This window comes from Castor canadensis, chromosome 7 (genome assembly GCF_047511655.1).
Source record: "Castor canadensis chromosome 7, mCasCan1.hap1v2, whole genome shotgun sequence".
NCBI lineage: Eukaryota > Metazoa > Chordata > Mammalia > Rodentia > Castoridae > Castor > Castor canadensis.
The window spans coordinates 113,254,959-113,278,594 of record NC_133392.1 but is presented as its reverse complement, the minus strand read 5'-3'; the positions used below and the strand labels follow the sequence as shown (position 1 = coordinate 113,278,594).

Genomic DNA, 23,636 nt, shown 5'->3' with positions numbered 1-23,636 from the left:
CATTGAAAGAATCGCACACTAACACCAAGTGGGGTCTTTTTTCTCAAGATGCAAAGATAATTTAATCTATGGAATCAATCAATGTTATACATTATATTGACAGAACAAAGGATTAAAATCACATGATCATTTCAATAGCTGCAGAACAATCATTTGATAAAATTCAACACTCACTCAAAACAATCAACAAAATAGGAATGGAAGGAAAATAATTTTAACATAATAGAGGCCACATATGCTAAGCCTTTAGTCAGCATCATAGCTCATGGTGAAAAGCTGACAGCCTTTCCTTTAAAATCAAAAACAAGGCAAAGACACCCACTCTTAGCACTCCTATTCAATACACTACTGGAAATCCTAGCCAAAGCAATTAGCCAAGGAAAGGAACTAAGAGGCACACAAATCAGGAAAACAGTAAAATTATCTCTATTTACAGATGACATGATCATATATGTAGAAAACCATAGATTCCACGAAAAGCTGTTAGAACTAATAAATTCAGTAAATTCAGAATCAGCATCCAAAAAATCAGATGAATTCTTTTGTACTAACAACAAACATCCCCAAAAAAAGGCAAGTAAGAAATAAAATCCCATTTACAATAATATCAAAAAGAATAAAATATTTAGAAATAAACTCAACTAAGAAGGTGAAAAATACTGAAAACTACAAAAATTGCTAGAAGAAATTGAAGAAAGCATAGAAAATTGAAAGACATCTCATGTTCACAGGTTGAAAAAAACAACATCATTAGGTCCCCAAACAGACCTACTGGTTCAGTACTGTCTCTATCAAAATCCCACTGGCACCCTTTTTATACAAATGGCAGAAACAATTCTAAACTTCATATAAACCTAAAAGAACCCTGAATACCCAAAACAATCTTGAGAAAGAACAAAGCTGGAGACCTCACACTTTCAAAACGTATTACAAGACTGCAGTAATTCCACCAGTATGATTTTGGCATCAGTATAGACATATGGCCAAACGAACAGAACAGAGATCCCAGAATTAAATCCACACTTATATGATGATTAGATTGTCCCCTGTTAAATTGCATGTACTACAAAATGGGAAAATAATAGTCTCTTCATCAAATAAAAAACTGGACATTTGTATGTAAAGGAGTGAATTGCACCCTTATCTCACACTGTACCCACAAAAAAAAGTATCAATTCAATTTGGCTTAAAGACTCAACTATAAGACCTGAAACTATAAAACTAAAAGAAAGCATGGGGGGAAGTTCCACACCATTGACTTTGGTAATGTTCTCTTGACTAAAACAATAAAAGCAGAGGAAACAAAAGTAAAACTTTTTAAATGAAATTACATCAAACTGTAAAATTTCAGCATAGTAAAGGAAACAAACAAAAGAGTGAAATGACAACCTAAATTATGGGAAAATACTTGCAAATGATGAATCTGAAAATAATTTAATATTCAAAATGTATGAAGAAATACAACTCAATAAAAACAACAAAAAATCAATTGCAAACCTAGCAAAGATATTAAATATTCTTTCTGCAAAGAAGACATACAAATAACTATAACACAAGATAAGATAAGAAGATGCTCCACATCATTTATCATGAGGGAAATGCAAATCAAACCACAGTGAGATACCATCTCACACCTGAAAATAACATGTACAGGGGAGGACATGGAGGAATTGGAAAGTTTATACATTGCCAGTGGAAATGTAAAATGGTATCACAGCCATGGAAAACAGAGTGGAGGTTTCCCAAAAATTGAAAATAGAACTACCAAAGTTCCAGCAATCACAGTTCTGGGTATTTACCCAAAAGAACTTAAATCGGCGTCTCAAAGAGATATCTGCACTCCCTTGACAATTGCATCATTATTCACGAAGGTCAATGGTAGAAACAACCTGAATGTCTATTGAGGAATGAATGAAAAAGAAAGTACAGTGCAGACATGCAATGGAATATCATTTGGTCTTTAAAAACTGATGAGCTATGAGGGCATTATAGTAAGTGAAATATGCTAGTCATAAGACAAATGCTACATAATTGCACTTATGTGAGATACCTAAAGTCGTCAGACTCTTAGAAGCAAAAAGCAGGGCTCCAATAGCCAGGGGATAGAATAGGAAGAAGTGGGAAGTTGCTGATCAATGGGTACAGACTCTAAGTCTTGCAAGATGAAAAAGTTCTAGAGCACCACTGTACAACAATATGTGTAGTTAACAATACTGTGCCATGCACTTAAAATTTTAAGGTTTGGGCTGGCAGAGTGACTCAAGCAGTAAGAGTGCCAGCCTAGCAATCATGAAGCCCTGAGTTCTAACCCCAATTCCACCAAAAACAAAATATGAAGGTGAGTTTCATGTTATATGTTCTTTATCACAATTAAAAATAAATTTTAAACTTGTTAAAAAGGATATGAACAGCAGCTGCACTCTAAAGCAGTTAATTATCTAGACACAATCTAGATCATCCAGTCCATTGGTTTTGAGACTTAATTAACAAGGGAATCATTCTTCATTTAAAAGTTTTCTGTAAAGCCAATAAGGAGACCATAAAAGTAGAACTGTTTGTGTTGAGCTGGGTTGTTTAAGAGGTACCCAGATATTAGACAGCTCACACTAAGCAGCCAGGAACAAGATCACTTGATAAAGAAACTGAGACAGAGAGGAAAATAGATTCACCCTGGAGCATGCAGGTGGGTCAGTGGCATGGCCTTGGCTGGAATCCACATCTCCTGGTTCTCAGTGTGGTGTTTTTTGCGTTCTCATTAAGCTTTTTGTGCCTAACTTGGGAAATCCCTGGAGATGAAGATATAGGAGATGGGCTGTGGAGGGAGGGGGAGTTTTTAAGACTATTCACCAGCAAACACAGATTTCCAATTTCAATAGTTTTTTAATGTCTACTTATTTCCATTCTAGAAATAATATCCAATCATTCAAGGAACTTTTGAAATTGCATAAAAGGAAAAAAAGAAGAAAAATTTGTAATTTTATCAATTATATACACAACTATTAACACTTGAATGTGTTTTCTTTCTGTCTGTTAATGAATAGATTGTTGGGTTTTCACTGAACTGTGTTCATTCTGTATGTTCAGTTTTGTGCCCTGCTTGTTTTTACACTATTACAGCACAAGCATTTTCCATTCATTAGCAACATTTTCTTTCATAGCTGCATAATATGCTTTGATGTAGTTATACCACATGTAACATTATTTTCTAATTTTTTCACCATATCAAACAATGTTAAAATAGACATGTATAGCTCAGCCACATTTATAGTAGTATACCAGGGATGGAATTAGGGAGTCAAAGAATTTGAAGTTTTTTAAGTCTTTTGATAGTATCAAATTGCTCAGATATTTTATTTATGTACACCTATGCAAACATTTTAAAATTGTGGAAACACAACTAAAGATATAAATAATAATATTTACCATTATTCCCTCAAGGCTTGGAGACAGACAACTACTGAATATTCTGGTATGTTCCTTTACCATCTTTTTAAAAATACACACATAATTTACAGGTAATTGCAAAACTGAGATCAGATGTGTGTGAGTCTCTGATGGTTTGGTCCTTGGTAGAATTATTTGGGAGCATATTCCCATGTCAGTAAATAATACTTGAAAACCAAGCAGATTTTATTTATTCATCACTGCACATCATCCCAGCAATATAGTCAAACACAGTCTTGTTTGTCTACTCTCCAGACAGCCATATGCACATCCCCACACCCAAGTGTGTGAAATCGATTGTATGTGGGACCACTCCAATAGGACAATGCTCAAGAAGTCATCTTGGTTGCAGCTCTCACCAGTTTCTCCTAGAAATTGACTCAAAAGTGGATACAGGCAGTCGCAACAGTGTTGACACTACACAGAACTTGACTAGGACTGATACTCCAACCTGCCAGCCAGCAGGAACAGCTGTGGTCTCTGAATCTTGAATTTCTGCTTCTCATCAGGTACATGCAGAAGGAGAATGGTTAAGACAGAAACTTTGACATCAGACATTCCAGGGTTTGAGTCACGACTCTGCCGTGGGATCTGAGCTAACTTACTTAACCTGCCGAGCCTCAGTCTCCTCATCTGCACAACTGAATGACAAGAGTAGCTACCTCAGAGATCTGAAGTGAGGATCAGAGACAATGCATGGAAAGAATGATTAGCATCATGTCGTAGTAGGCACTCAATTAATTTAAGCTATCATTATTTTAGGGAGTTCTGACAATTTTTCTATTCTCTCACAAATGTTCCCTATTGATCAATTAACAGAAAATACATTTTTGACTGACAATTCCCAGAGTAATCATTGTGTTAGATTCTTTCTGTCACTGTGACAAAATACTTGAGGTAACTATCTTAAAGGAGGATTTTTGGTTCTTGATTTCAGAAAAGAGGTGGAACATCATAGCAGGAAGCATGTGGAGGAGAAAACCTGATCATATCACGGTGGCTGAGAAGCTGAGAGAGAGAGAGAGAGAGAAAGAGAGAGAGAGAGAGAGACAGGAGTGCTAGAGGCCAGGACAAGATATAGTCACTAGAGCGTGCCCCAAAAGACCCAGTCCCTTCTACTAGGTCCCACCTCCTAAGTTTCTGCTATCTCTCACTAGCCCATCAAATTACAAACCCATCAATAAACTAATCCATTGATGAGACGATCAATCACTTCACAAAAGTCCCATCTTTGAACACTGCTGCGCTGTTCAATTCATAAGCCTCTAGGGGACATTTTAGACCCAAACCATAACAGTCACTATGGCAATGAATATAGCAATTCACAATGTTATCATATTTATCTTATCACAAAGGTTATTAATAGCTCGTCATCTTCAATCTTCACAAGCTTGCAAAGTATCATTATTGCCATTTTCAAATGAGCAAATTGACATAGACAGGTTAGGAAATTTGCTGACGGTCACACAGCTTTCAGAAGTTGAAGAGCCAAAATTTGAATCCAAGCTTGTTACCCTAAGTCCCATCTCCTAAGCCAGGGATCATTAAACCTTTTTTCTGTAAAGGGCCAGATATTAAATATTTTAGTCTTTTCAAGCTACACAGTCTCCATCATAGGTACACTTCTCTGCCCTTGTAACACAAAAGCAGTCATAAACAATACATATAATAAATGAATATGACTGTGTCCTATAAACTTTATTACACACATGTGTCACAATATATTCTTCTTCTTTTCATTTTTTTCTGGCCATTTGGAAAGATGAAAACTATTCTTAGCCTGTGGGCCATAGAAAACAGCTGGTGGACTATAGATCCATCTGCAGAGAGAATATGACCATGAAACCATGAGGAAATGTGCAAATCTCCACCCCCATGAGCTAATTTTCAGGAGCATAATGTTACCGGACTCTCCTTTAGGGCTCTTCTGTGTTATCCTTTGGGTCTACAACACCCCCACTATCATAACTTCCTCCAAATATCTGCCTTTGTCTGTCATACTCCATGTCATCCCTGAAGCCAAACCTCATTCTTGTTTCTTGCAGAAAATGCAACCACGTACCACTACCCTTGTACTGTTAGAAGCCCATTTCTGTTCTCCCTTAGCACCCAAAGTAGGGTGTATCACACTGAATTGGAATGGCTAGGTTATCTGTCTGCTCCAAGGACAAGTGCCTTGAAGGCTGGCTCTGTCTCGATGACAATTGTACTGCCTAGTCGTGAGCATTGTGTATGCAATATGACAGGAGCTAGAAAAACATGGAAGGAAAGGCAAGAGGGAGGGAGGCAAGTAGGGAAATTAATACAAGCTCTCAATGGGACATGGAGAGGCAGAGAGAGAAGAGGAGGAGACTACATGTGACCATTAAGAAATAAGTGGAAGAAAATGCCCAAAGTCGATGTGGAAATCTCATTCATTTGAGGGGCTGTCCATGATCTCTTTAAAAGGCAAGTGCTTTTCCACTGAGCTATACTCCCAGCCCATGATCTCTATAGAAGGGGCTGTCCCTTGTGTTGGGACAGAGAAGAACAAGGCAGAAACAAGTTTCTCAAACTTGTCACATACAAGCCCAGGGAAAAAGTACCAACTAGAGATTGTGATGCGCCCTGTGGATTTCCAAGTCATTCATATCATGTTCACTGCCAATGACATGTAGAAATGGGGTGACAGCTCAAAAATTAAGATGGTTCTTTTTTAATATACCACAGCAAGTAAAAGAATCCAACTGAGGATACAAAATTTAAAAAGAAATTAAGGAGCTGATGGGGAGGTTTAGGAGGGGGTAGATAATTCTAAAAGCCTCCAGCTCCATGCCAGACATATTTTTTTTTCTTGTAAAGAAATCATGGGAGTTTGGATTTATTCTCCATTTCTCCATTTGAAGCAGAGAGTTTAGTCATAATACACCATGCTTCAGATTTGGAGGGTTCTTTGTTTCTTCATGTCCAGGTACTCACTGGGAGAGCTACTTTGAGAGGTAAATGTGGAAGAAGAAGCACCAATTTCACCCCACTGCTGCCCTTTCCTCCCCCTCCCTGCCCTTTCACCCAAATCCTCCTCTCCACAGCTGCAACTTCCCAGGAATGTCCCAACACCTGCTTCTACCATAGAGGCTCAAAGAGAGATCTGACTATATGGATTGAGAGCCCCACTCCCGATCTCCCTTTCCTTCACTCACTGAACCTTTGTATTTGCCATGAGAGGCACCTATCACTGGACACTGAAGAAGCCAAAAAATACCCAGGATTATTCTCATTGCTTTATCTACCTTTTTTGTCGGCCCTCCCCCCACCGTGTTTCCTAAGAAGAAGGGATGTCACTACATCTATTAGGTAGATTCTGTTAAAATGGAGCATGAAGACCTCCTGTCGTTTGGGAAAGAAATGAGTAGATCTATGAACCATATGGTCCAGCCATAAGTAGGCAGTGTAACTTCTCTGGATATGAATGGGTCCCTGACATACCATCCAGGTGCTATGCCAACTACTAGGAACATTGGTGGCTAACAGCTCTCAGCTGAAACTCCTATGGGTTTTCTTTGCTTGCCATCTAGCCTACAGGTTCTTCCCTTTCCCCGAGACAACTCTTATTCAATGGTTGATTGGTCATTGCAGGAGAACAAGGCCCTGGTCTAATTTGGGGTAGTTCTTCAAAGGTACTCCAGCTTCCACATTCCCTGCATGATTAACTGGACCTTTATTAGAACTTAATGATTTTTAACTCTTCCCCCTGCCCTGTCCTCCTTCCTTCACCTCTCTGCAGGTATTGATCCTGACAGTCAACCCAATGAACTCCTGCACACAAGCCTTCAAAGTCTCACACAAGTGTCAGTTTGCTTTCAGGGAACCTACCTGAAACAGTGGTTCCAGCTTTTCCATCTCTAATAAGGGAGCTAGCAGATGACCTCCATTTCTGTCTGTAAATATGAGTGAAGTGCAAAGATCCAATTGGCAGGTGTATATAAAACAATCAGCAGAAGCAGCAGCAGTGGCAGGGCTCACATGCATCTGAATGCAAGTCAATTACAGATTCAGGACACAGTTAGTTCTTCAACCACTATGAAACCATCATGCACACAGAGTCACTGATAATTACAGTCCCAAGGCTGGAGCCCGTGCCTGCCATTAACTGTTCCGTGACACCAAATACTCTGCTAGTACTCATTTTCTTAATGTACAAACATTAAATGAATGTATGTGATCTCTATTTTTTTTTTTTTTGGCTGCACTGGGGTTTGAACTCAGGGTCTGTATGCTTGCTAGGCAGATGTCCTTACGACTTGAGCCACTCTGCCAGCCTTTTTTTGTAATGGGTTTTTTTCGAAATAGGGTCTCTTGAACTATTTGCCCAGGGTTGGCTTTAAACCTTGATCCTCCTGATCTCTGCCTTCTGAGTAGCTAGGATTACAGACATGAACCACTGGCACCCAGCCTTTGATCTCTATTTTGAAAAAAAAAAAAAAGGTAAGTTCAATTTAGGAAAGATCATTCTCCCATTCACCATGAACCAAAAGCATGCATTAGGTGTCTGATTATTCATGATTTTGTACAGTGCCCTCTGCAGACCTTGGCCTTGGAAAAGCTGTGGTCTAAAGCTGCCTGAGGTGCAGGGAATTACCACTGATGCAGCCTTGCTAGAGTCAACATACTTGTCATCCACAAAAGAGAAACCTGCCATAATGTATAAGGTTTTCTAGTATTTGAAGAATAACTGGAAGGGAACAGAAACTAACATAGATTGAACACCTGCTAAGTGTTTACTAGGATCCTTTTTCCTTTTTATAGGTTGTAGTTCATTTAATTCTAACAGCAGTACCCAAAAGTCAGCCATTACCCTCACCATCCCCATTTTCAGATGATGCCTACAGAGAACATGTGACAACCCAGAGCCATGCATCACATATGTGGAAGAATCAAGGCTACCTTACCATGGTTCTGTCACACTGTAAAAATGGGCCTGCTCCTACATCTGCTTCCTCAGTGAATACTGGTGAGCTCCTTGAGACACACCCCATACCTTTCTTCTTTGTTTCTGAGCACCTGGAGGGTAGCAATCACCTGTTACTAAATACACGTTCATACATACTTACTTAGGGTGTCAATTTCTCTTGCCATTTCTACCATGTTGTCAATCAACCAGCATCCCTAGTTCATCTCCAATTTTTTCTAAAACTAATCAATCTTGAGCTAGGCAGAAGGTCAACCCCAAATAATAAAGACATAGCTTATCTCTCCCAACTTATACAGTGATCCTAGTCATTTGGTACCTTTGGGATTTAATGGCTAGCTGAGGAGCCTCAGCACTGGCTCCTTGAATAAGATTGGTTCACCTGGGCTGGATGAGCAAGAGGTCCTATCCATTACCCTAAAATCCCATTATACTTTTGAAAGCCAGTTCATTTTAAGGTAGTTTAAATACTTCCTTCTTATCATTTTTAACTATTCCCACAAAAAGCATCCCAAAGATATTTGATCATTCACTTAGACTAAATGAGGCCAATGTATACACTGTGGTCTCCAAGGTTATCACGCTTAATAAAACATACTTTATGAACCCCATGAAGAATGCTGTAATTAAATTTATAAGCAGCACTTCTCACAACTTTAACAAAAGATGTCTAACTGGTATGTGTGTGTGTGTGTGTGTGTGTGTGTGTGTGTGTGTGTGTGTGTTAAAGTCCTCTTCCATAAGGCTTATAGCTCCCCCGCTGTTTGGAAAAGATCATTTCACTTGTAACACTAATAACTTGAGCAGGGGAGAAGCTGGCCTGGTGAATGGAATGCACTTCACTGCACATCTTGGCTCAGCTAGAAATCGGAAACAGATGGTCCTTGCGGCTGGTTTCCCACTCGAGCCCGCTCACTGCCAGCCTGTGGTCTTCAGTGGGCTGCTGCTGGCGTCTGTGACTTGAACATAGTAGGACAGTGGCAAAAGAAATCAAATCTTTTCCAATGAGCAGCAAGTTATAATGAAATTTGACAGATCTGACATTCTATACCTAACATCTAGTTAGAATATATTAACCTTTTAGTTTTCTTAGGCGCCTTGCATAAAAGTTGTGAATATACTTATTAGAGGATTGGGTTTGTGTGTATTTTTCTTTTTTTCTTTTTTCTTTTTTTTTTTCCTTTCCTTTTTAGCAAGGGGAGAGGGTTTAGGACAATCTTGGGTGGCAGCTGGCTAACAGAAAATGCAAAGGGAGAATAAAAGTCAAAGAATTTTGAAACGGAAATGAAGTGCAAGAACTGCCACCAAGAAGAAAATTATTATTTGCAGGACATGGCAGTTGATTTTCTGCTAAAAAAAAATCAATATTTTTCTCAAGAAAAAAATATACACACACAAAATAAAAAATCTGAGCAGTCTCTGGGCATATAGTTAAAATGGATGGGGCTGTCTGGACCCCCTGGTATTTTCTTCAAGACCGTCCTTTTCGGCTTTGTGGCATTCAATTCTGCCACACAGTGAGAAAATCATGCCAGGTGACTTGGGACACTAGTTTGTTTAAGTCACCACACTCACACCCAGTAATGACGTGTAGCTGTGCAGAGGATTTTACCAATTTCACAAAGAAAAAAAAAAAAAAGGATAAATTATTCCCCAAAGAGGTGGGCATTTTTCTGGGCTTTTTTTTTTTTTTTTCATTTTTACATTTTTTTCTGGGCTTTTTATTAATTTTTTATGTTGATTTTTCCTCGTATCCCAAAGTTTACCAGTGAGACCATGCTCATTTGAAGAGTTAAGTGTGATGTCCTGAGCACCATTTTAGGTTTTTCTGCCTGATTACAGTTAGAGGAAAGACCTAGGTATTAATAATAGATAATCCTTCTTCAATATCAGTATTTATTTCCTTTCTTTATTTTTAAATCTTAGATATTCATTACCCTAAACTAAACTTCTCCACAGTTTCAGCAACAGACTACATTTCGAATTTCATCATTTCCAAGATCCTGGTGATTCAAGACCATACACATTTGTCAAGCCCGACATTTAAGTCTATAAAAGAAATACAAAATGTATTCTGAGAGATAGCTGGTCGGAACAAATAAAGCTTGAGATTTTTTTTTTTTTGATCAAGCAGATTTAGGGCTAAATCTTTGCTTTTTTGTTTGTTTTCTTGGTGAGTTTTGTTTTGTTTTAGGTTTATTGTTTGTTTTGGTTGGTGGGGGCTGGGTTTTTGAGATGGGGTCTCACTGTGTAACCCAGGTTGGACTTGAACTTGTGATCCTTCTGCCACCACCTCCCAAGTGCTGGTGTTACAAGTGTGTGCCACCACTCCCAGCAAACATGTGCTCTTCTTATTTTATATGTGTCTTAGGTAAGACTCTTACCTTTTTGATTCTGACCTGCAAACAACAACTCCTAGAGTTATAAAGGTTTCACAGCATATCATACCCAGAAGTACCTTAAGAAGTACCTGGTACATAGCAGATGCTGAATCCTGCTCTTTCCATCCTTTCATGGTCTAGGAGGCAACATCTGGGAGGCATAGCTGTGGACTCATGGGATCCTGCTTCTCTCCCTAACTCTGGAACCATATACAAGTTGCTTCACCTTCTGGAGTCTGTTTTTTTGTTTGTAAAATGGGGTTAATAATAAGTCCTGTCTCCTAAGAACCTACCTGAAACTACCTGGAAAAAAAAACCACATAAAGATCTTGGAACAGCACCTGTCAAGAGGAAGCACTCAAAACATTTTAGCTGTTATTATATTCTGCATTCAAAATCAAGTTTCTCTTCTACAGTTTCACATTTCCAAGGATCCTGAAAACAAAGCTTAAAAAAGGAGAAAAAAATTAATTACTTGCACTGTAGAAATCACTATTTAATGGATGAATGAGTGGATAATAGATACATGTTCATCAAAGACAGGTAGTAATACAGTTAGTCTATATGATACATGATACAGACAGGGAAAGCAACAGGAGTTGGTCACTGTGCAGGGATGTCCTGGCCACGGGTGCTAACTTGGGAAGGCACATTCATGTTCTAGGAGGGGGGAAGAGCTTGAGACAATTAAAAAAAAAAAAAGGAGCTGTGTATATGTGAGGAGAATGCTACAGAATCTCAAATAGACTAGAGTTCTGTGCCTTGTTACTATATTTCTTTAATCATTTCAGGAGTCCCTGCAATTTCTCTAGTACTTGTAGCCACAAAGATGAGTAAAACACAGTTGCTGCCCTAAAGAATATCAAGGTGCAGAAAGGAAGACAGCCTGGGAGAAAGGAGATTCCAGGAACAGGTGCTCAGAGCTGCAATGGAGCAAGGCACAGGTTATTACGAGAGAACAGAGGGAGGAAACTAACCCAGTCTCACAAGACAGGACCAGAAAGGGAAAAAAGAGTGCTTCCTTCAACAGGGGAATAATAGAAACAAAACATCAGTAACTGGCTGAACACTTATTACATGTCAGGGACTATAACTCTATGGATGTTTTTTGCTTATAACTATAACTACATGTATATTTATACATACATATATATGCCGCTCACAAAATAAATGCTATTGTCTTTATTTTCCTGATTAGTGTAGGACACAGAGAATCAGAAAGAGGTTAAGTAACCTGGGAGAGGTCATGAGTAACCAGCAGAATCAGGATATGAGACTTTAGAAACAATGCTCTCAACTGTTCTACTATCCAAGCCTCTGAAAATCATTAATATCCCAGCACACGTTGTCTTTCAGCGGCAGATAACAAAAACCAAACCCGCTCCTCGGTGGTGTACACCTGTTGGCAGCACAGTCTCTAAGGCCTTTTTTCCATATGTACTGCAGAAAGACCCAGAGGGAATCCTCCAGCCTGCCAGCACTCTGGACTCTTCCCACTGAACAAAAGGGGAGAGTTTATTTGGGAAGCATTGGCCACAACAACCAGAGAGAGGCTGGAAAGTGGCTTGCACTTTGCCTGAGGCTTCCTATAATAAATCAGTTCCCTTTCTAATATGTCCTCACCCTCGCCATTGCCCAGACCTTGCTCCTCACCACTGGACTCCATGGCCAGGGGTGTTCTCACTTCTTACAATATACTCAAAGAAAGCCCAAATGCTGATGCGCTCATTTCCTGACGAGAGTGCTGTTTTTGCCTTAGATTCATTCACGTGCACTTGGAAGTATTCAAATGACAAGAGTTAAATTCAAAACATGTAGTCACTTTCTGTTATATTTTTTTCTGACTGAAGGCAAACCATTTAGATGTTTGTTTCCAAAAAGGCATCTGTCAGCAATCAAAGGGGAAAAATGCATAAAGCAACGCAATTGTTTGGAGTAGCATTTCCTGGATCATGTTAAATGCTTGAATTGCTCCCCATTATGCTCACCAAATAATTTTATTTCCCACAATAATTGCAATATTTAACATGTTTTATTTAATCTTGTTTTAAAGCTATTAGGAAGGGGCCACACTGTGAAAACACTGATTGCTATATAGGGAAAGACAGCCTCCACCAGCCTCTTAGAAAACAGTGATAAGGTTAAATGTCCTAATTGTTCTGGATTTAAGACACTATTATGCAATAATATTTATCATGTCTTTGTTCAAAACTACTGGGTCATCTCTGCAAAACCTTCCCAGGTATTCCATCACTCACAAAGTGAAATCTGCACTCCAGTATGCCTTGTGCCTCATTCATTCATAAATAATGGGTGTTCTGAGGCTCAGAAATGCAGCGGCTTGCACAAGAGGCACCTTCAACTTCACACATTGCTGCCGGACAGACTTAGAAATTATAAAGCAGTGGGCTCGCAAGTCAAAGATATCCATTTGCCTTTATGCCCTGGGAGGAAGCTGGAGAGCTTAAAAGCAAGGAAACTTTGGTTTTCTCTGCTTGTCACAGGCAAGTAGGGATGGATGGAATGGAAGAGGAGGTTAACTCAAAGACAGAATATTACCCCATTTCTTTTCTTCTTTTGCTTTTCCCTTTTTTGTGGGGACTATTTTACATTGCATGTATAATTTGTAACTTCTTTCTCTATCTTTTTCCAAATGGAGAACTCAGGTCATTGTAAGATGCTGCAGCTACAGAAGTCTCTAAATGTTTTGGCTAGAAGGACCATGGCCAGTCAAGGGTACTGAAGCTAACCAGTATTTCCTGGGCTACTGCAAACTCTTTGGAAAAGAGAGGTGAAGCCAAGGTGATACAGAATAAAGAAGGCTTCCTAGTAAATGTAGCAAGACCTACATTTGATAATAATTCCCACGGTCATACCCTGCCCCCATTCTTAGAAGAGATCACACGAAAATGGGGAATGAGAAAGAAGAAATGCCTGATTTATTATATTTATAGTTCACTCCTAGACGAAGTCTGCATGCCACACTTGTGATTAGGAAACATTTCTGGTGCAACTGGATAAGACTTGTTTTAATGCAATTATTTTTGTCAGAACAGCTCTCTATTACATATATGACCATGATGCTAAGTGGTTAAAATAATACCTTCTACTAAGGAAGAGATCAGAAATAAGAAAGCAAAAAACCATCAAATTTAACCACTTTAGGACTTAAAATAAGACTCACAAAAGTTTATATAAATATTACTTATTTGAAAATATGATTAGAAAAAAATCCATTAGGAAGTTGGGCTGTAAATACATAACTTTTTAATGACCATAATTTGTTTGCCCTGAGAAATGATGGCAGACGAATTCTCCCATGATCCGGGGTGCCTGCATTCAGGGCCTGTATTAGAGAATACAATTTCACTAGTAGAAGTTTACAAGTCAAAGGATCACCTATATGCTGAAAAAATCAGGATGTGTTTGGTATGCTGCTCTTTTAATGGCATATCCACTGCTCCTAATGCTACCCAATTTGAAAGAACCAAACACCAAATGCAAGTCATTCTGCCTACTGCCTTCTTCCCTTCTCTCCTTCTTTAGTCTTGAATAAAAATGACTTGAAATTCAGCAGTTGTCTAGAGTTTCTCTCACTTTAAAAAAAAATCATTTTATAGCCTTTCTTATTGGTAAGTCCATATTGTAGCTTATTTTTTGTTTCATGGTTAAAAAAGAAAGAAAGAAAGAAAAGGATGTTGTTTTAACATTCCTATAAAGAATATGGCTGAGTTACAGTAAGGAAATCAGAGGTGATTTTCCCTGATTAAGGAGGCACTCCTGTCAAGTTTAGCCTGAATTGTGTTAAACTGAATTGATAATGACGAGTTACTTTATTCACAAAGAATAAGAAGTTCAGAATTAATTTTTTAAAGGCGCTAAAATCTTAGATGGTGCCTAGCCTGGCCTTGGGTACAACTTGTAACATATCAGTAATGTATTTATTTACTCACATGAAAATATGCATTGAAACACATTGCCAGCTGAACCAAAAATCAAGGAACCCGAACATCGTCATTTCATATTTAGGTTCCTTCACAACTACATTAAGTAATGAATTAATTTTTAAAAAAATAAGGTACAGAAGGAGAAATATTTTCCCTGGAATTTTTTTTCCTCCTTGGAAAACCTGTTCAGTTATTCCTAGATTTAGTTTTAGACTTTTTGCTTTGCTTCCAACAGGGATGTGTAAGACAGCAAAACTGAATTAAACATTTTTTTAAATGCACAGCTCACGTACTTGAGAAAAGTGGCTGTGAAAAACAGATACTGAATCAGACTTAAAGTCGAAGGGGGGGGTAAAAGAAAAAAAAAAAGCCCAAAACATTGCATGATAGTCTCTAAGCAGTTCCATCTGTCAAGCAGAAATTTTAGGCTAATAGCCTGTGGCGATCTCCCTCTGCAGTCCACTACCTGCCTTTGTCCTATTAAATCTCTTTATTCTCCTTAAAAAAAAAAAAAAAAAAGAGGGGGGAACTGGTTGTTGGAAGGAAAGGAAAAACCTTGCAGACCAAAATCATCTGAGTGATGAAGCCCTAATTTTAACCACCTCCCTTTGATGTGGAGCAGTGGGCTCTTGTTTTTTAAAAAGGAGAGAGGAGAAGACAGTGCTAGCAGCAGACTTTTCATCTCCACTTCACCTTGCCACTGGGTCTGTGAGAGATTGGTTCATTGTCAAGGAGATTTTTTTACCCATGATTCCATATGGTATGGACCGGACTACATGTTACCCCACATGCTACTGCAAATGTTTTCTCAATTAGGTGTCTTATCTCCCGTGAGTTAGCATCAGATGAAGCTTGCTGACAGCGTAATGGCAGGGAAAGCTTCCGACGGCTCCATCAAATGGCAGCTCTGCTACGACATCTCGGCCAGAACTTGGTGGATGGTGAGTTGGCAGCCAGGACTGCCTTTTTTTTTTTTTTTTCCTTTTCTACTTTCCCTCCCTCTTTGACAAAATGTCCCAGACCTCACATTCATCAAATTCACATTTGATTTTTTTCACACTCTTCAGTGAGGCAGTCTCACACTGCTTCCTCTTGCCACCCTCCCTCTCTCTGCCACTCTGCAACTTGAATTCCCAGAAATGCTTGCCCTTGTTTTCCAGGGGACAGTATTTGGAGTTTTCTCTCTCTTTTTTTTTTTTTTTAAAGACTTAAGTTTTAAGATGGAAGTGGGTATTTTAACCAAGCTAATCTTGGAATAGAAAAGGAAACATTTGTCCTGCCCCTCAGGTTTTGTCCCCTCTCTCTAGTTTCACATGCCCTTTTTGTTTTCGGGGACTTTTGGGTGCATGGTTTTCCTTGGCTGTGATATTTTCTGAGGATGCGTGTTGGACACTGGGAAGACGCAAGCAAGTCCTCAGTGAATTCTGGTCGTGCTGCAGTAACTGGATTGCCTGAAATCACCTGTGAGAGTAATGTGTCCCCACTCCTCATCTTCCATCAGGGGACTCAGATCACATCTAACTTTCCCCTCTAGTTTATGTCAGAGCAGGTCTTCAGTGTCTTAGGAACTTGCGCTCTGCGTGGAAATGATCCACACACCGTTTCTTTTAGTAACTCTGAGTACAAATAAAGTTTTAATAAAGTTCTATCATGAGGCAGCAGAAGGAGTTAACCCACATGTCATGGTGAACGAGGCCAGGCAACCTTTGACTTCTGGGATCTATAAGAGGTAGTGAGTTGGGAGGATGCACAATAGCTCATTGTCACAGGAGACTCAAGTCCTGTGAGGAAGAGAGTCCTCAAGTCATTACTGTCCTCGTTAGGGTGGTGTCCGTTAAGGATTAATTTGTGAGCAGTGCATTTCTAGTTTTCTGTAATTATTATTCTTGCGGCAAGCGAGAATTCTTCCAGGGAGTGAAAAAAAAGTTTGCTGCCAGGACAATGAATGTATTATCCGTTCCTAACTGGACCGTGAACTTCTGCTCATTTCACATAGATATCAGTTTAAGAAAAAGAGAGAGAGAGTGATGCTGAAGGGAGAGACTGGCGAATGGAATTACAAAACAGGGCATGGTTGGTTTCACTGTATGATCTGCAGAAAGAATTCTCCTTTCCCTTCCCGGACCAACGGTGGTATCATTTTGGCAAGTTTTAGGAATTCGGAGGACTGAGAGGCTATTAAAAGTGAGCTACTTACTGCAGGATTCTATCCGGCTGCTTCTTGGGATGCGGTGTGTCCTTTCCAAGGGCTTGAGTAAAAGTGTTGTGCGTATGTGTGTACATGTGTGTCTTAACTTGCAATTTTTTAACTAGACATCAGAAACTTTACTAGTGATTTTGGGACAATGTTACTTGAAGCTTTAGCTAATGAGACTGGCTATAGACTATCCATTTTGGCCCTGAACTTTTATTCAGGGCATTTATTTTCCAATTAGAGTTTCTGCCAGCAAGAACAAGGTTTACTTGTATGCATTGATGTTGACTATTGCTTCGACTTACACAGCTTGTTAAACACTAAAAATGAATATACTGATTGCTTTGGCTATTATTTTCTAGGCCAAGTTGTAAGCTTTAAAAAAAAACTGCTTTCTGATGTCATATTCTGGGTGAAACATTCTACTTCCTTGTATTTCAAGAGCTCCTAGATTTTATAGACTGTTACTTTTTATGGCAAATTGTGTCATCTTTTTTGTTTCTTGCAAAGATCCCCAAATGCTTCTTTTTGAAAACTTGGAAAACTGTAATTCCTTTTTTGTAAAGTTTACTTGGAAGTTGATTTTCATTTAAAATTATTTTACAGATGTTTTACCGCCAGTAATATAACATATAAAAGTGGTGGAAACATTCAGCACTGCATTTGACTAAAAATAAACAATGCTGAAAGCTCACATGCTGCTGTGTGGACTGCATGTTACAAGGAAGTTTCTCTCAACTTCAGCGCTTCTAGATCTTGGCTTTGAAAAGTGTGAGAAATCAGACCAGAGCAGACCACTCTTTTAAAAAGTTGTAGAAATTACCATAGGGAATAAATTTTAAAAAAAAAATTTTTGTTTGTTTCCCTAAAAGGTGACCGCACACTATAACCCGTTAGATCTACCAGTTACAAATAATTCTAATGTAAATTTCCCATTCTTGATGGGAAATTGAGGAAGAATTTTGATGGAGGGAGAGAGAACTAATTAAAATAATACAAATTTCACATTTTCTCTTAGATCTCTTTCCTTGAATAGTTCTCTCTCTCTCTCTCTCTCTCTCTCTCTCTCTCTCTCTCTCTCTCTCTCTCTCTCTCTCTCTCTCTTCTCTCTCTCCATATTCTCATCCAAACAATTTTTCCCAACTGAGAAAAAACATTAAACTTTACCCTGGCTGATATGGTTTTTTAAGCAAAGGACAGTACAAGATCTGAGTTTCACACTAAAGGCAAATAAAGCTTTAAAATTACCTCATGCGTCATCTGGCTGCACAGACTCCAGGCTCATAGTGGGAGCCTCCGGCTTGGTCCTCCCAGCATACAAAGGCAACTCAGTGAATGCCCCCTCCGCCCGTGGAGACTCGGCCTCAGCTGCCAGCACCAGGATATGCAATTTTGCTTTTTAATGAATCGTAAACAATTTGTATGGCAAATGAGTTTGTTTGTTTTAGTTTTGGGGCATATGTTAGACCAGGTTGTAGACAGTCATCACCTATTCCAGGATTTTAGGTGAGAATGGATAGAGTCACAGATCATTTTTATTTTTCTAAATAATAAAGACACACTAGGATGAAAGAAACTGGTTAATAAAAGACTGAGAATAACAACCTCTCTCCTCTTTCTTCCCCTCTCTGTCCCCACCCCCTCTCATAACTCACTCCAGCTTACAGTATAGGGTTTTAGTGCCCTTTCTGATAACTAACGGGAAGTCAATTAACTACATTAATCTTAATCCTTTTTAAGTATAAAATTTAGTTTTGTTTTTAGCAGACTATTTGTGTTTAAGAAATAGTTGTTTTATAATGTGAAGTAATGAGGAGAGGCATCTCTGTCCTCTTTTCTGTCACTTTTTTTAGTTGACGTGAATGTCTTGAGGGATTTAAGAAGCGATGAGTGCATTTGTACATGAAAATGGAGCGAGATATCCCAAAGTGAAATGAAACATTTATTCAAGCCCATATAGTTGTAACCAATGTAGAAGTTAATAAGCAACCAGGGTTTGAGCATGTACATTTTAACAGTAATTACCTTTGGCGCTGCCACTTATAAGAAATCTTTTGATATCTGAGCCCCTTTTCTAATGCTTTAATCATGCAAATCAAGAAATAGATATTACATATCAACTTAGTCTAGCTGTGTTGTGACATCTCTACGTGAAACCTTCCAATAGAAAACTAAAGAAAATCCTCATGAAAATTTTCTCCATTCCAAAGTAAATGGAAGCACCCTGGGTCATGAATACGCTTCAAAATATAATTCTGTACAATTCCATTCTGTACAATCTTGTATAATTCCATTCTACCTGCACGGCATTAAAAGAAAGGCTCTCCATAGTAATTTAGTGATAACAAAATGGTATGGGACAATTTGTATGTGAATTCCAAAATATACTTGCCTTTCTTCTTCCATTCAATTTAACACTCATGGCAACTATGAAGTGAAGGCTACTAGATTGTTCTATAACTCACATCATCCAGGCCAGGACCCCAAGAACTTATCTGGGAAACATTCTCATGAGAGAATTTTAATCAATAATTGTCATTTAATCCAAATTTTTACAACTCAAACTTTATATAGTAGGAAAAAACTTGATCAAGAAATTCTATGCTTTCTAGTATAAATCACTACTTTTAAAAATCAGCAAGAAACAAATACTGTCTTGCTGTGCACAAAAATTAAAAAAAAAAAAGTAAAAAAGAAACCTTCAGCTCCAGCCTACTTCCCAAATGATGGGTACCCCTGACTCTGCAGACACAAAATTAACAACTCTTATTTCATGGAGTCCTTTTGTTTTTATTTGCTTGGATTCATGTTTTAAGTTGTATTTACCATTTCATTTTTTAATGTTAATTCTTAACTGAACAATTAACAATTTAACAATTTCATTTATGACCATTTTCAATATGCCTTTGAAGACATTGCCTTGTGAAGATTTGTTTAGGAATTTGCACAAGCTCTTTCAGAATGATCAAAATAACTTGGAAATTGCTACAATGGCTGTAAATGAAAAGATTCAAAAAGAAGCAAGCACAAGAAATATTCTCGGCACCTGGTATATTTTTAAGCATCCCATAGAAAACATATTGATATACCTGCATGTCACCCATTTGCACACTCAAATACTTTTGTACTGATCAGTAGTTCTGTTTGAGTTTATAATTAAATGCACAATTTTTTAAATTTTACCCACCATTGTAAATACGTGTAGCTACATTAGTACCTAATAATATCCATTATCTTCAAAGGTTTCCGTCCACTCCAAATATCATTTTCTCACAGTATTAGCAGTAACTGATTCTGAGCAAACTCTGAATGAGGTATGGTTGGGTTGGATTTTTTTTTTTCTCCCACATACATTAAGAATTTATCCTTATCAATTTTCTTTTATGTTATTCCTGTGCAACTTCTTTGAAAATATCATTTACTATCCTTAGAGAGAAGCAAATACATTACACTAGTTCCTTTTTTTTCTTTAATCTAATTATGATCCAAATGTACTTCAGTCAGAAATGTGATTGGCTGCTTACGTTAGCCTATGCACTTCTACTATCTTTTTTAAAATCTTGATTTCCTGTTGTTACGCTCATATTTCTCCTGTGAACTTTAGACAGTGAAATAAATGCTTTGTCCTTACTTATTTTCTAGTTGATTTTCCTTCACCTGTCCTGAATAATGTCAGGAATGTTTCTAATTTAAAACCAAAAGAATCAGGGGCTGATTAGAAGACAGGAAATTGGGGGATTAAACTGTCTGGTTGCACTTCCTTTACTTATCAGCACTCACTAACTCACTCTAGATTACAAACTCAACAGGACAGTTTTTACAATGCATTGTTCCTTCTGGATTTCTGGATGTTTGCATACGTTTAGTGCGTGTGAGAGAGTGTGTATGTGCGTGCGTGCGTGCATGCATGAGAGTATGCATATGTATCTGGGTGTATCTGTGTGTGCACTCATGAGTATGAAGAGAAAAGAACCAGCAGCTGGTAGTGATAAGTGGACACTTTTAAGTGGGGGAGTTTTGAACCAAAGGGGTTTATACTATGAGCATGAAAGTTCATTTAAAAACTGTAATCCCAGGATATTCTCAAAACTTTCTTATTAAAAGTTCTGTGAAACCAAGCAAATAATGACATGCCATAAGGGGGAAAGCCTTTATTTTGGAAATGAAAACTCGTGGTACACTTTATGCAGTCCTTCTCTCTTCAGTTCTGCTCTGAACTGCAAACACTCATATTATTGAGTAGAGAGGGGACCCAAAAAGAGTTAGAGAGTTAATCTCAGAGGCTTCCAAAACCGTTTTTGATATCCCCTTGGCACCAGCTAAGAAAGGACTCTTTCTTACTATGCCAGCAGGTCTGAAAGTTCCTGGTGAGCATGAATTATAAAATGGGTGCCTGGCAAGGAGTGAAATGGTAGATCAGGACAAGAATGTAAGGACTTATCAGATCATTTAAAATTATTAACAAATTATCAAAAAGCAAACCACTCTTCTAGATGTTTACTGTGTCTTATATGTTTGCAGAGCTGTGTTTTGGGAACCAGGCTAAGAATTCTCTTTCCTGAACTCACCTTGCTAACCTGCCTTGCCCTTAGTAACCTTTTGTTGATTTGACTTAGGATAACTCTCCTTGAATATGTAACAGTTTTTCTTGCTTCTAATTGCAAAGAAGGGTTCTACTGAGAAAAACAGAAGAGGAAGAGAAAAGGAAGGGACCATGTGGCCAAATGAGTTGGTTGGTGAAGCTGAGAGTTAAAGTTTAAAAGCCTATACTGTCAGTACATTTCTTCATTTATTCCCTAAATACATATTGGGTCCCTCCTAAGGGTCAGAGGGGAGAGAGCCAGCTGCTACTTCTGCCAGCTGCCATCAGGCAAGCTGAAGGCCCTTAGGAATCCAGTAGTACCTAGCTGAATATTTTACCCCAACAGATAACATAGACTGACACCTTTCTGGTAGAGTCTGTGCTTGGTGCTTTGCACATATTTTTCTCATGGAATTCTTATCAAATCTACTTCATATATAAGAAAACTAAGGTTAGGAAAGGCTGAAACTGCAGAGTCTACTTGCTTAATGTGTCATAAATGAATTGATAATTAGAATGTAATGCTATTCAGGACTTCAAAAGATTGGGACCATGCATTTGTAGGATAGCATTTTGGATCACAAGTTTGTTTGCTAAGATAATAGAGGGACAAAGTTATAATATGCCAAAAAGCAAGAGTAGGACCAGTCTGTGTCTCCTGGCTTCTTTCCTAGAAGTCTTGTCCATATTATCTAACAGAGAAATATAGTGTCATCACCAAATGAAGAAAATCATAACAGACCTGAGAGAGTCTCTAAAGCATACAGCATGCACCTAGTCATATTAAAATACACCTTTTCACCAGAAAATGCATGGTACAGGGAAACCTACTAGGTTAAATTCTTGCTGAATATCAGGGACATTTTTCATTATTTAATCTTTACTTAGTAAATATTTCACTTACAGTTTTAAATGGAGTGTGACTTTAAAAAATAGAAAAAAGAAAAATGCCATTTTTCTTGGCATATTCTCTCTCTCTCTCTCTCTCTCTCTCTCTCTGAAATAAGCAGAAATGCAACCTAGAACAGTAATGGCGTTTAATATTTTTCATTGCAACAGGAATTGCTAATTAAGGGTTCATTACAATGCAGCGTTTTATGTAAAAGACCCAATGCAGAATATATACTGTCTAATGGCAAAGATCTTAATATACTTACTACAAGTAAACATCTATTTTCCAGACAACTGCTGACTATAAACAATGTCTCGCCAGAGCTCTTTAATGGTGCCACATGTTGGACAGATTTTTTTATTCCTTCTAATCCAAGTTCCTTTTCTGATCCTTGATTTGCACATGCTATCACCCTGCTGACTGTTTTAAACAGATGATAATAGGGACCAGGTCAAAGGTGAGGATACAGCAGAGCATCCCTCTACAAGGTCCAAGTGCATGGGGGGAGCCAGAGCTTGGAAGTGAATCAGGCACTCAATACATGTGGGTGACTCACTAAATTACACATCCCATCTCCCTCCACAGACCAGGTGTAGACAAGTCTGTATCCACCTAGGGATGGGTATACTTAGGTGCCCAGGATAGTTCTGCCTGCCTCCCCCTGACTTCAAGCATTTCTCTACCACCCTCTCCATCACAGATGTGTGTCTTTCAGTCCTGCTGATGAATGCCTTAGCAGCTGGCTTTAATAAAGCCCCTTCAACTGTTGAAAAGATAAACATTGTCAGCTAACTAATTGATTTCATCCATTCATTTAAGAATCAATTAAAATCATCATACATTGTTTTATTGTGTCTTACTTTAAGGAAACAGTAACCTCAGTTCTCATTTTTTGTAAGCTTTTGAGAAATAACCTCTTAACAGGTGTTATGGGCTGGACTCCCTCCTAACAGATAATCCTTGAACACTTGTAAGAAATGTTGCCCAATACTAAGACCCAAGACTATACAGTGTTGTTGGCAGGACTGCTTAAGAAAGAAATATGCAAGTAATTGAAGGGGAAAATCACACAAGGGACTACTGTAACTTTTCAATTGAAAAGTCAAGAAATAGTACTAGGCATAGTTGCTGCCTATTATCAAGGCTACCTGGTACATAGCTACAGGAGCATAATTTTTCAAGACAAACCCAGCCCCCTGCCCAGAAAAAGTTATCAAGCCCCTATCTCAAAAACAAGCTGGATGTGTT

At 38.3% G+C, this 23,636-nt stretch overlaps 1 long non-coding RNA gene across 1 annotated transcript in view; it reads right to left on the bottom strand.

Moving 5' to 3' along the window:
* LOC141424928 (uncharacterized) overlaps positions 1–18,604 on the bottom strand; it is a 159,952-nt gene extending 141,348 nt beyond the window's left edge. The window contains exon 1 of the long non-coding RNA XR_012449888.1: positions 18,163–18,604. This is a non-coding gene — a long non-coding RNA (uncharacterized lncRNA). The remainder of the gene's footprint in view (positions 1–18,162) is intronic.
* Positions 18,605–23,636: the final 5,032 nt, after the last annotated feature.